Raw genomic sequence first — 14,107 nt, 5'->3', positions numbered from 1 at the left:
CCTCACGCCGCGGCACGCGCCCCCCGGGTCTCCGAGAGCCCTGGGCGCGGCGCGCGCCGCCCCGCCCCTCCCCCGCGCCGGCGGCACGCGCCCCCTTCCCCCGCCCCCGGGCTCCGCTGCTCCGCGAGCGCTGGGGAGGAGGACGGGGTGGCAAAGGGAAGGCTGAGAAAGCGAAGACTGAGGGGAGGCGAAGCGGGAGGGGCGGTTGCGAGGAGGAACGCCGCCGCCGGCTTTTCAACCACCCTGTTGCTGCTGCTCCCGCTGCCGCCGCTGGCCGGGCAGCGCCTCACGGGGCGGGCGGTGCTCCGCTGTCGCTGCGACGCTCGCTGCTGCTGCTGCCGGTGGCCGCTCTCTGCAGCCGCGCTCCATGTCCCTCGGCTCGGCGGCAGCCCCAGCAGCAGCGGCGGCGACAGCGGCTGCTGCAGGGGCCGAGGCGGCGGCTCCACATCGCGCGCCGCGCAGCCTAGCGAGCTCCTTCCGGACTGCCTCAGCTCCTCCAGTTCACCCGGACGGCCGCACCCCACCCGCGGCTTCCGGCCGCGCCCCCTCTCCCCGCCCCTTGCCGGCGCCTGACGCGCACGGGCACCTGTTCGCCGCGCCAGCGCGCGATTCGCCGGCTCGTGGGTCTCCTCAGCGGCGCCCAGGTGGCGCCGACGGCCTTAACCCCTGCGCTGCCTCACGCCCGGCAGCGGCTGCGCGCGCCGCCCGTGGAGACAGCTGGCGCATGCTTAACTGTCCGGGCGGCTCCCCGACGCGGCCACGCCCCCGGCCTCACGTCCACCGGGTGTGGCTCCGCCCCCAGCACGCTCACCTCGGGGTGTGGCCTCGCGCGCACCTCCGAGCACGGCCTTACCCCTAGCCTTGTTCTCACCTTAGGGGATGGCCCCACCCCCGGCCTCACTCCCGCTTCTGGGCTGGAGCGTTTCTCTGGGTCCAATGGGTCTCAGCCTTAGGTGATTACCAAGGGGACTGAGGACATTTCTCCAAGACGGGTGGCCAAGCCCGACAGACACTCGCAGCCACGGCTTGTGGGTCTGAGCCCCCGTGAGAGCTAAGCAGTCAAGAGAGGGAGCCCTGGAGAGCAGTAGGAGGGATGACTTCAGAAACCCAGCATCTCAATGATGATGACTCAGGGATATAAGGGACCAGATGCCTCAGAGATCAGCAGCCCCGAAAGAAAGGGGTTATGTTGAGAAACAACGGAAAAAACTGCTCACAGATGGAAATACGAAGCAAGGACGCTCCATGATAACTTCCGTTTATTAGGCGCTTAGTATGTGCCATGTCTTGTGTTAGGTGCTTTATACGCATTATTTTAGATAATCCTCTCAAGAATCTTAAAAGTCAGTACTATCACTCTTCTCATTTTACAGAGAAGGAAATTGAGGCCTTGAGAAATACAGGATCAGATCCAGACAGGCTGACTCCAGGGTTCACATATATATCGTTATTCTTTACTTTCCTCACATATAAGTGTTGAGGAAGGTAAATAGTAATTTGTGATCAAGATGGCCTGTGTCGATATCCAAGGTGCTATCAGGAAAGCTTACTGCAATGATGAAACCAAGGACTGAAGAACCTACTGGGTGATTCCAGTCAGTTCTTGCTTTGACCTCATGGGTAATGCTCTGTCTTCTATTTTCAGAAACAATCCCATCTGAAGCTAGAATTGGTCACTATTCCCTTTCCTCTTGGACAACAACCCATTTTTGAGTTAGATCATATTTTGATTCTTTTCATTACAGTAAGATGGAATATTTCAGGACACTGAGCGGCTGAAATGAGTCAAATGGTTTCTCATGGCTTTTTGTCCATATTAAATTCAGAGCCTAAACAATACTCAGGTATATACATCACCTTCTACCCTCAGGCTGAAGGTCAGAATCCTAAAGGTCCTGAGCCTCAGGGCTGACTTTGTTCTCTTGTTGACTGAAAAGGAGACAGACCATAGAGGGGTTCCCACATCAATCTTTGAGCTAAATTTTGAAAGTTGACCATGGTACCATTCCAACAATGCATTGTTCTCACACTTTTTATTATGCCCTCTTGAGCAGGAATTGTGGGCCCATGGTGAGACCCAACTGAAGAATCCCTTTTGTCTTTTTTGATCAGGAAAGGAGAAGTTACTCCTACAAATAGATTAGGGACACACATATCAAGAGCAAACAGAATTCCTAATTCAAAGTCATTTGTTTCAGCTATTTATTTTTCCTGATGCAGACTTGCAGCCTGTCTTTCCCTAAAGGTCTTTTTCTTGCCTTCCTTAAAATCGATGGTCCTACTCTATTAGACTTGCCTGTTACTGTGAGAATGAACTATTACAATGCTAACTCTAATTTCTGAGGATCCTTCTTCACAATGTTCCCCTGCCTAACCGGACTAGGAAGTGATCATTTTCTACTACAGGTTTGGCCCTAAGTACTATCTTCTTGTGAATAGTCAAAGGAGACCAGCCCAAGTCTGGAGAACTATTTAGAATAGTGGTTCTTATACTTTTTGGTCTCAGAACCTCTTTACACTCTTAAAAATCATCAAAGATATCAAAAAACTTTATATAGGTTTAGATATTGACTGTATTAAAAATTAAAACAGAAAAATTTTTATTTTAAATACTTAAAATAAACCTGTTAAATCTTAACATAATGTATTTAATGAAAAATATATATTCCCCTCCAAAGAAAATGAGCAAGAAGAAAGGCATTGTTTTTCATTTTTGTAAATCTCTAATGTTTGGCTTAACAGTAGAAAATGGACTTTTATATCTGCCTCTCCATTCAATGTGGTGATGTTTTGTTTTGGTTGAAATATATGGAGAGAATCTGGTCTCACAAAGATGCAATTGGGAAAAGGAGGAATATTTTAATAGCCTTTTCTGATCGTTGAAGGTATTTTTCTTTGATAATACACCAAAACTCAGCAAGTGATAGCTTCTTAAAGGTTAGTTGCAAGGTGGAATCTAAAACCACATCAAGGAAATCCACTGATCTACCTTTCACTTTGAATGGATCTTTTACCCATGTGTGATTGATTCTTTAAAAGTATGTATCAGTCATTGGGAAAATATTGGTTCACTGAGTTACGCAGATCTTCCAAATATTGTCACGTGTCATTATACTATATATATTTTAAAATACCGTTCATTAATATAACCACTGATCTCATCAGAAAGGTCTTTATGTATTGGCAAGCTATCAAGCTCACTGAGGTGTGTATGAGTTTTCCAAAATTCTTATTTCTACTGGAAAGCTCCAGTTTTATCATTGGTAACCATAGTGTCTATTGTTTTCCTTGAAGTGACAGACTTGGTACATTCTTTTTTTTTTAATCCAAGATGTGTTTATTGGGATGGTTTCCCATTCATTTTGTTTCAGGATGCTTTTAGTGCTGCTTCTGTCTAAAGGAGCATCCTTCTGTAAGCCTTACTATTCCTCCTGTAGGCTGGCAGAGGACAGTAAAGCAGCCAACACAAAAAACTACTGTTTGTGCATGGCTAAAGATGGTTGTGATTTTATAGCATCCTGGGTATTTCACATCCATGAAATAGGAATTGGGGCTTTGCACCAGGTGCTTCTTCTTGTGTTTCCTCTTCTCCTCTGGAGAGGGATGAAGGGGATCCTTTGCGAGAGGCACGTTCTCGTGGGGAGGTTGTCACTGCCAGAAAGGGTGGTACATTCATTTTTGAGTAAATATCTGCCAAATACCCAAATCTGAATACCAAAGTCTGTCTGTCATTCGTTCAAGTAAAAACGGTGTTCCATGAAAAACGTGACTAGTTCAACTCCTAATTCAAATGATGGTACAAGGGCTTTATCTCAAGACAACAACATACTTAGGTATGCAGCAGAAGTGCTTTATCGGTACTTTCCATTTCATCACATGGAATATTAAAAAGATGTGTACTCAAGCATTGGGATTTAATAAAAGTACTGCTTCATCAGGCACATTTTTAAATGAAATTAGCTTTTTTCTTCTTCTTCTTGTGAGCACATAGTAGTGAAGAATAACTCGCTTTGGTACCACTGTCATGAATCATGCTAAGGTATCAGTAGAGTTACTTACCCACTATTCCTTTTGCATTACCAATGCCAATGTCAACACAGTGAAAAACAAAAATAGTATTAGACAATTAGTATTATGTCTACTAACATGAAATTATGAAATAAAATATGAGATTATGAAATTAGTTTTACTTTTATTAATAAAATTAGAATTACTATCATTGCAATTATTATGAAAACAGTGCTTCCTTCCTTGACCCTCTGAAAGGCTCTTTGGGACCTCAGGAGTTAATGAACCACACTTCGAAAATTGCTGATTTAAAGCCATTCAAGACAGGTCAACCCTAAGCTAAGAAGAATGAACAAGTACCTCCCCACATGGAAACTGGTGGCAGGATTCAAAACTCATCAAAGCAAAGATATAAAAACCCTTGGACTTCTAAGAAGCTTATTATTTAGTTTATTCTGCTTCATACTATAATAATAGTGGCTAGAATATATTTAGCATTTAATTCCTTAAATCCTTTATGACATCTCATTTAATCCCCACAATGACCCTATAATGCCGGTATATAACACTAGTATATACTAGGACGTGATACTATGATGCTGTCTAACTCTAAAGTGTTTGCTCTTACTAAGCCTCACATTTTCATCATTTTTATATTCCTTTATAATACATTTGCTTCAGTGTTGCTTTTGGTACCTGGATATTTTGGTGAACTTAGGTATGACCCATCTTAACATGCAATGGATGGATTTCCACATAAGTGCTGTCACATCACTAAGAGTAAAGCATGAAATTTTTTATTTTTTAGAAACCCTGATATTTCCAAATATAATAACACTCATCGAATTTCCTCAAATTGTTTATTTTTATTAGCATCCTGATCTGCAAAAACTGGAAAGTGTAAAAGACAAAACATATTACAGAAAATTTGTTTTTGAAAATTTAAGTGTGGAAGAAACATGAGGAGCTGGCAAAACGTGATAAAGCAGTTCTACACTTGGTATTTTCATTCAGCAATTTTAAGTGTGTGTGCATTTTTTTAAGTTTTATATTTTACTTATGAACTAGTCGTGGGAACATAAAAGTCTCAAAAATTCCTAAAATGTTACCCAAAAGCTTTTTATATTTTTTGGAGATGAATTGACTCAACATTTTGCAAAGTGTGGTGTGTGTACCTCTACTGATTCTCAACTTGATTTTTAAGGGAAAAACATTAACTTCAGTGGCTGATGCTCAGTAGTGTCAGTCTTTAGCAGATACCCTGCCTTGCCTGGTGTAGGCGTGTGCTTTCTCTGCTACCCATCACGGTGCCCCAGCATGCCCTGCTGGGACTCCTTCCCAGCCCCTCCCATCTCTAGGTTCTCACCTTGGCAGCCCCTCCCACCTTTCCCTTCGTCCTCTCAGGGTCCCCTCAACCCCACCCCACACTCCCTTTTCCCTTTTACTTTTAGGTTGTTATTAAGATAAAAAGGTTTCATGTATGTACAGCACTTAAAATAGTGCCTGGCACATGGTAGGCACAGTGTGGGTGCTTGATAAATAAATACATAAAATAACTGAGCACAGAGAATTCCCTGGCGGTCCAGTGGTTAGGACTGGACTAACGAGTCCTAGGACTCCGAGCTTCCATTGCAGGGGCCCGGGTTTGATACCTGGTTGGGGAGCTAAGGTCCTACAAGCTGCGAGGACTTAAAAAAAAAAAAAGCACAGATTTCTCCCTCTGACACCGTGGTCTTTCATATGTTTTATGTCTGACTTCTTTTCCTTTATATGCCTGTTTCCTTTTTTTTTTTTTAAATTGAAGTATAGTTGATTTACAATGTTATGTTAGTTTTCTGGTATACAGCAAAGTGATTCAGTTATATATGTATTCTTTTTCAGGTTCTTTTCCACTATAGGCTATTACAAGGTATTGAATATAGTTCCCCATTTCCTTTTTTTAAAATAAATTTATTTTATTTACTTATTTTTGGCTGTGTTGGGTCTTCGTTGCTGTGTGCGGGTTTTCTCTAGTTGCGGCAAGCGGGGGCTACTCTTCGCTGCAGTGCGTGGGCTTCTCATTGTGCTGGCTTCTCTTGTGGAGCACAGGCTCTAGGCATGCGGGCTCAGTAGTTGTGTCTTGCAGGCTCTAGAGCACAGGCTCAGTAGTTGTGGCGCATGGGCTTAGCTGCTCCGCGGCATGTGGGATCTTCCCAGACCAGGGCTCGAACCCGTGTCCCCTGCATTGGCAGGCGTATTCTCAACCACTGTGCCACCAGGGAAGCCCCTCCATTTCCTTTTAAAATAAATTTATCAAGTTAAAAAATAGTCAACTTAATAAAAATAATAAATAACGTGTCACTGGGTAGAGCAAAATCATGACGGTGGTATGCAAATGACTAAAGTTGGCATATAGTGCAGTTACTGAGAGTGATGACCTGAGGCTCCTGGATTAGATCTGTGTTTAACCAGCTGTGTACATTTGAGAAAGGAATTCAGTGTGTTTGGGCTTTGGTTTCCTCATCCGAATGATACAGGGTTGGGCTGGATGATCATCTCTGCATCCTCTAAACCAGTGGTTCTCAACTGGGGGTGATTTTGCCCCCTGGGGACATTGGGCAGTATCTGGAGGCATTTTTGGTTTTCACAACGGGGGATGGGGGTCGCTCTCTAGTGGATAGAGGCCAGAGATGCTGCTAAACACTCTGCAATGCATAAGACAGCAGCACCCACCCCCAACAACAAGAATTATCTGTCCCTAAATGCCAGTAGCACCGAGGTTGAGAAATCCGGATCTAAAACAACAGGCTTCTACAATCTGACCATGGGATTTGTTGCCTGAGAAATATATAAATGGGTTATACACAAGAGAGGCTGTGATGTGAGCCCAAGGGTGCCTTTGGTTGCTCTTAAGAATTCGCATCTGGAAACCAGCTCATAATAGAGCCATACCACTTAGGCAAACAAACAAATAAACAACAACAACAACAAAACCCTTCTGTTTTGGGCTGAATCGCTCCCAACATTGACTAAATTGCTCCCTGCATTCACTCTCTCTTCTAGTGATTTGGCAGTCTCCACTGCTCAAACTCATCAGAAAACAACTGCTTTATGCTCAAGAGTTGGGTATTTTCGGGTCCTCCAATGCCCAAATATAGAAAGATTTGTGATTTAATTTTCTGTGCTCACATTTTCCTACTTCTTTTCAATGATCTTGGCCCTAAACACACTACTGATGTGTTTTGTACATAGATCATTCATCTGAAGCTATTTTTAGACACTTCCTAGTTTTTTGGGGTTTTTTTGCGGTACACGGGCGTCTCACTGTTGTGGCCTCTCACGTTGCGGCGCATAGGCTCCGGACGCGCAGGCTCAGCAGCCATGGCTCACGGGCCCAGCCGCTCCGCGGCATGTGGGATCTTCCCAGACCGGGGCACGAACCCGTGTCCCCTGCAACGGCAGGTGGATTCTCAACAACTGCGCCACCAGGGAAGCCCCTAGACACTTCCTAGTTTTATTTCATTTCAAGAATTTGCCAAATATTTGTTATGTCTTATTCTTTCTGCATCACATTCTGATTTAATCTGTTGGCTGGCAAGTTAATTATACCTATTGATACTGCTCATAATAACACTGTTTCTTAAGTGAATTCCCCTCCCCCCATTTTCTCTTTATTTTTCTTTGTCATTTTCAGAGTAAACTGATTGTAGAAGTAGTATATCATCCAGTTGCCAGGACAACTGAAAACTTTTGCTGGTGGATAGGCAAAATGCCTTTAATCTATTTTTCATAGTTTGTGTTATCACTGCTACTACTACCCTTCTTGCTCTTAGTAAAAAGCCTAGATGGGCTTCTTGGTGCCTTTCTGTGATAAAAGGGAACATCATCATCTGAAGAGTCAAGGTTTAATTGCCTGTTCTGCAGAATGTAGTTCTGTGTGTGTCTGAGGTGTATATGTAGGCAAGTTAAGTGTTCTGGGAAGACAGGTGGAATAATGCACCAGTTAATATTGGTAATTTAATTTATACTTGACAGTCACTGGGAGAAATAAGCTTTTATTGGGGATTAATTTTTTACGGTGAATTTTGAAATTCCCAAGTCATGAAGAAGTCCACTGGATTATATAGTTATCAAGGTAGTTGGCCAGTAAGTATTTATTAAGTAACCATCAGAAGTTGGTATGGGTTTGGTATTAACATTATAAAAGCCCTTTAGGATTTATGAAAATACAAATCCCTATCCTCGAGAATGATTCCATCATTGCTTGTGTAAGAGAGTGTGGTCAAACTGGGCAATCACCAGTCTCCTATGGCTTCTCTATAGCTCACACCAGAGGAAATATAATATAGTGGTTAAGAACATGGTTGCTAGGGTAAGACCCAGTTTCCAACTGAGGCTACCCCAGTTACTAGCTGAATAACCCTGGGTAAGTTAGTTAACCTCTCTGACCACCAGGCATTGTGTAAGTAAACAATTTTGTTCACTAATGTCTTCTTAAGGCCTAGCACAGTGCTTAGGATAGAGTAGGAACTTGATACATTTTTATAATGAATGATGTATGTAAAGCACTTAGCACATTGCCTAGCACAGAGTCAGTGCTCACACAATAAGACGTTAAAAAAAGCCACCTTGGGAATTCCCTGGCGGTCCAGTGGTTAGAACTCCACACTTCCACAGCCAAGGGCACGGGTTTGATCCCTGGCTGGGGAACTAAGATCCCACAAACCGCTCAGTGCGGCCAAAAAAAGCCACCTTGATCTCAGAATGCCAGATGTGTTACATATTAACTTGGCCTGTATGGTTGATATTAACCTCTTCATTTATCCAGAACATTTATTGCATAGAAGCTGTTATGTAGGAGAAACAAGGATTTATATGTTATGATACTTGCCCTCAAAAAGTTTACAGTTTAATAATGGATAGAAAACGTGACTAGAAATAACTATAATAATAACCAGTATTGAATTATATTAAACAGTATATTAAATACCTTATAAATGATGCTTTGCATTTTTTGGAATTCAGAGAAGGGAGATATTATTAGATACAGTAGCATAAAACTAAAAGTCTGTGTGCTTTCTATTATCACTATGAGCTGGCAATTCTAAACAATGTCAGTGGCAACACATTCTTACCTCCCCCCTTGGCATGCCACTGACAATATTTGACAAAATTGATCAAGGAACACTTCATGACTGTGGCCCTTAAAGGACATAGGGAATTATATGGGCAAAGATGGAAGGCAAGGCAAGTAGAGAGAACAGCTTCTCCAAAGACCCCGGGGCAGGAAGTTGTGTTTGGAGAACAGCCAAGGAAGAAGAATAAAGTTGTAAAGGTAAAGATAGGTTGGCATTGGCTCCCAGAAGAAGGAAAGATGCCATTTATTGAGTGCCAACTACGGGTAGCCAAAGGATTGGCTTACATTGTCTAGCTTAAAACTTACAATAATCTTTCCACTTGGGTATTATTACCCCCATTTTATAGATGTGGAAACAGGTTCTGAGAGGGTCAGGGTCTTGCCCAAAATCCTGCAACTAGTGAAGGGCAGAGTTGGTATTAGAACAGAGATCAGATTGCTTATAAAACCTGTGGTCTTTCCACCTATGTAGCTTTGAATGCTGAGCTGAAGACAATGGGGGGCCATTGGAGATTTTAAAATCGTGAAGTGATCTGAATAAAGCTGTAGTTCAGGGAGGAGAATCATCTGGCACTGGTGTTAAGGATGAGCTCACGGTGGGAGTTGGGAATCAGGGAGGCCAGTTATGACGCTGCTGGAAGAGTCTAGATGAAAGGGATGATGGAAATGGGGAAAAGATGTCAGAGAGGCTGAAAAGAAAGAATTGCTAGGATTTGGAGACTGACTGGAGATTAGGGAGTGGAAATGAGGAAAAAGAAGGATGCAGAGATGCCTCTGAGGTCCTAACCTGGGAAACAGAATGATGGTGCTATTGCCAGAAACAAGAAAGCCAGAAAAAAGAGGGAGAATCACACAATCATGCCCTTTGATCTGGCTATGGCCGAGGACATTTGGCCTGTCCAGGGAAATAAGACAAGCATATAATCAGTATAAACATAGCAATTCTAAGAGTGAGTTGTTGATGAGATGTTGGTCAGGAATTATATCAATGGGCTTGAAAATGAAAAGAGTTTCCTCATCTGGAAGAAACCTCCTTAAAGGAAGCTACACTGGATGGAAGAGAAGGGCTAGAATACTTGACAGGAGGAGAAAGGTTATTCTCTGTAGTTGGAAAAGCATTAGTCAAGGCCTGGTGATAGGAAACAGCTCACAATGGCTCCATGCCTGCGGGAATGGAAGCGCCTCTCTTTTACTGGGCCAGGGTGACTACAGGTGGAGTGACCGTTTCCCCCATCTTCCTCAGTTCCCGTCTGTAAGCAAAGAGCATTGGACTTCTCTTCCTGACAGCTCACTCCACCCATCCACCCCCAATCTAATAAAGGAAAAGATTAGGGAGAGAAGCAAGCCTCCCTGATGGGTTTGGAAAATAACTGCATAGAAAAAAGCTGGATGCATGTTCTATTATACATTTGCATTTACAAAAATCAAGAATTTGCAAAGGCTTATATTCAAGAAGGCAAATGAAATCACCCAATTAAAAGAAAAGAAGATGGCAAGGACTCAAAAACTGGTTACAGAATGTAATTTAATTGAAGAAAAACCAAGTATGGCAAAGGTATAATCTGCATTTCCCCTGGGTCTCAATTGAGTGATTCAGCTTTTTTTAGTAAGTGGGTCAGAAAACTGTTAATCCTATAATGATTTTGTTCATCTGCATTCAGCTGGTACATTTGTTTCTTGCAGATTTTAAAAAGCAAGTATGTTAAGACTGTCAAAGTTGTTGTTAACCCAATATCACATTGCTTTATCACCCATGAATAATGTATTTATTTTCTTGATTGAAGTCTGTCCTTTTAATTGACAAGTAGTGACAATATTGTTTGCGGTTTTACTTTGAAATTTTGTGTTTTGTGTTGCATAGCTCTATGGTATAGCTGATACAGTGATACCATATAATAGGGAGTCTCAAACAGAAATTTAACAGGACAAGCCATTGCACTACATGAGGACAAATACAGGAGCTCATATATTGGTTTTGTGGAGGCAAAGCTCAGGTTTAAAAACATAAGCCATGAGTCACCATGGAAGAGCTATTTTTTTTCAGTCAGTCCCTGGACGTAGTAATCTTAATTAACATGAGTCCTATTCTAAAATGTGGACCTGCTCTTGATGTGCTGGCAAATCAAAGATTTCAAAGCCTTTTAGACAATAGACCAGGGCCAGGTCATAGATGTCTCTGAAGCTCAGTTTTCTTATCTGAAAATGGAGTTTAAAAATAGTGCTTACCTTAGGGCTTCCATGGTGGCACAGTGGTTAAGAAGCTACCTGCCAATGCAGGGGACACAGGTTCGAGCCCTGGTCCAGGAAGATCCCACCTGCCACGGAGCAACTAAGCCCACACGCCACAACTACTGAGCCTGCACTCTAGAGCCCGCGAGCCACAACTAGAGAAAGCCTGCGTGCAGCAACGAAGATCCAACGCAGACAAAAAATAAATAAATAAATTTTTTTAAAAAACCTCATATTAAAAAAAAAAAGTGCTTACCCAGGGGCCCGTGAGTCATGGCCGCTGAGCCTGCGCGTTCGGAGCCTGTGCTCCGCAACGGGAGAGGCCACAGCAGTGAGAGGCTCGCGTACCGCAAAAAAAAAAAAAAAAAATTTTTTTAATTAAAAATAAAAAAGATAACCAACAAGGACCTACCGTATAGCACAGGGAATTCTGCTCAATGTTATGCAGCAGCCTGGATGGGAGGGGCGTCTGGGCGAGAATGGATGCATGTATATGTATGGCTGAGTCACTTTGCTGTGCACCTGAAACTATCACATTGTTAACAGGCTATACTCCACTATAAAATAAAAAGTTAAAAAAAATAGTGCTTACCTTATGGAGTTGTTGTAATGATTAAATAAATAAATACATGTAAAGCGTTGAGAACAGTGCCCCGCACATAATAAACACTATATAAATGTTGATCTTGTTATTGATGGGAAATTCTCCAAGGCATTATTACTGTATGAACTTTGCTGGTAGGCAAAGTCTGACCTCACGGAACACATTTGCTTCTTTTCTGTTGGAATCTGCATAACTCTTATTCTCAAAGCACAAGCAAAGTTGCGAGGGATTTACCTTGCTTGTCTATTCTTACCTCTTCATTTAGTGCCCCTCCCTCTGCTTCCAGGCACCCCACACCCTCAGGATTTTGTGCTCTGGCAAGACAAAGCCAGCACCCCACAGGCAGTAAGTACCCCAAGCTCCGGCCTTCACATAACCCAGCTTGCAAGTTCCTAAGAACTGGTCACTGTAGCCAGTATGAGAAATTGACTGATGCCAATGAAGTCATGACTGATAATGACAATGGATTACACACAGGTATGTTTTAACCTTCCTGGCAATTTATTGCCAACATCCAAAGGAATGCTCTCAAATTGTAGAATTTAATTGACTGAGATTGGCCAATAGGGAAAAAACCCTATTTTTTTGGTGCCACCTCTCAAGTCTATAGTTTTCTCTACTGTCCCTTGGAAGAATTCTGGGCCATTACAGAAAGAGAACTTTTGCTCTTTTTGTGAATTCAAGGGGTTTTATGAGATTTGCAGGACTTTGGGTGAGACTAGAGAAATTCTTGGGCTAAATTAGGGGTTTCCAGGTGTGGGCAAGCTGCTGAATAGTAAGTATAAGGTAGTTCCGGGGCAGGTGCAAAAGAGTAACAATGAAATGGAGCTGGTCTGAGCCTAGGACAGACATTGTTTCTTTTGGAGCAAACTAGGCTTGGTCCAGGGGACCTAAAGCAAAGAGATGGACTGGCCACCATTCACTTTGCTGCTTTCTAATTGTGAGTCAGTATATGTTGCCAAAACTAGCAGATGGTTCAGAGAATCACAAAATATGGTTAAACAATTGGTAAATAGAACTTACAAAGAAAATGTGAATGAAGAGAATTATTTAACCAGAGACAGGTAATAACATACCCTGTGTTATTTTACTGAAGGTTGGTTGTATCAGTTCTCCTGGAAAACAGAACCAATAGGAGATATCTATCTATCTATCTACCTATCTATCTTTGTCTATATCTATCTATATCTATCTATCTATCTATATATATATATATATGTAGAGAGAGAGAGAGAGAGATTTATGATAGAAATTAGCTCACATGATTATGGAGGCTGAGAAGTCCCACCATCTGCCCATATGTCTTCTGGAGAAGCAGGAAAGCTGGTGGTGCGATTGAGTCCAAGGCCCAAAGCTCAAGAACTGGGGGGCTGCTATTGTAAGTCTAATTCCTAGTTCAAAGGCCTGAGAACTGGAAGAGAAAACTGTCCAACAGCAGAAGATGAAAGTCCCAGCTCAAGCAAAAAAAAAAAAGCATATAGAGCTTTGCTCTGTTTTTTTGTTTTGTTCAGGCCCTCAACGGATTGGAGAGGGTGAACTTCTTTGTCAGTCTACCGATTCAAATGCTAATCTCTTCCAGAAGCAGACGCACCCAGAAATAATGTTTCACCAGCTATCTGGGCATCTCAGCCCAGTCAAGTTGACTCCTAAAATTAACCATCACAGTGGTGATCAATTGTTCGCTAATTGCACTGAGGGTTTTAATTAAACATCAAAGAAAACTTTCAGAAAATGCTGGTTGCCTGACTCTGGGATCATTTACTGAGTTTACAGACTCGCTGGACACCTTTAAAAAACTGGGGAGGTGGGCTAGGATGGCTTGGATGTGGCCATGGTAAACATCTAAATATGAATGAATGATACACAAATGCCTTATCTCTATTATAATTAACCATGAAAACAGAAGTTAGTGTGTATTGACCTAAGCTCACCCACTATATTGGTCACATATGTCAGCATGTAGTGACAACATTTCCAGAAAGTTCTTGACCTTAATTTAACACTTAGGTCATTATGGTAACTAGCCTTTGCAATGTCTGCAAACAGATCAGGATGGTTCGTGTCAGCTGTGGAAAGTTTTGACAATGAAAAGTGAAGGATACAATTTTTATCAAAGACAGCTGCGACTTCCATGATAAAAATTTCTTTTC

At 42.5% G+C, this 14,107-nt stretch overlaps 1 pseudogene; it reads right to left on the bottom strand.

Moving 5' to 3' along the window:
* Nucleotides 1–2,659: 2,659 nt before the first annotated feature.
* Nucleotides 2,660–12,317, bottom strand: LOC149747563 (small ribosomal subunit protein eS27-like pseudogene; annotated as a pseudogene).
* Between the last annotated feature and the right edge of the window lie 1,790 nt (nucleotides 12,318–14,107).

Source organism: Delphinapterus leucas, chromosome 14, assembly GCF_059928025.1.
Source record: "Delphinapterus leucas isolate spDelLeu-1000000601 "Yukka" chromosome 14, BTC_Dleu_Yukka2, whole genome shotgun sequence".
Lineage (NCBI taxonomy): Eukaryota > Metazoa > Chordata > Mammalia > Artiodactyla > Monodontidae > Delphinapterus > Delphinapterus leucas.
This window is presented reverse-complemented; position numbering and strand designations above follow the sequence as displayed.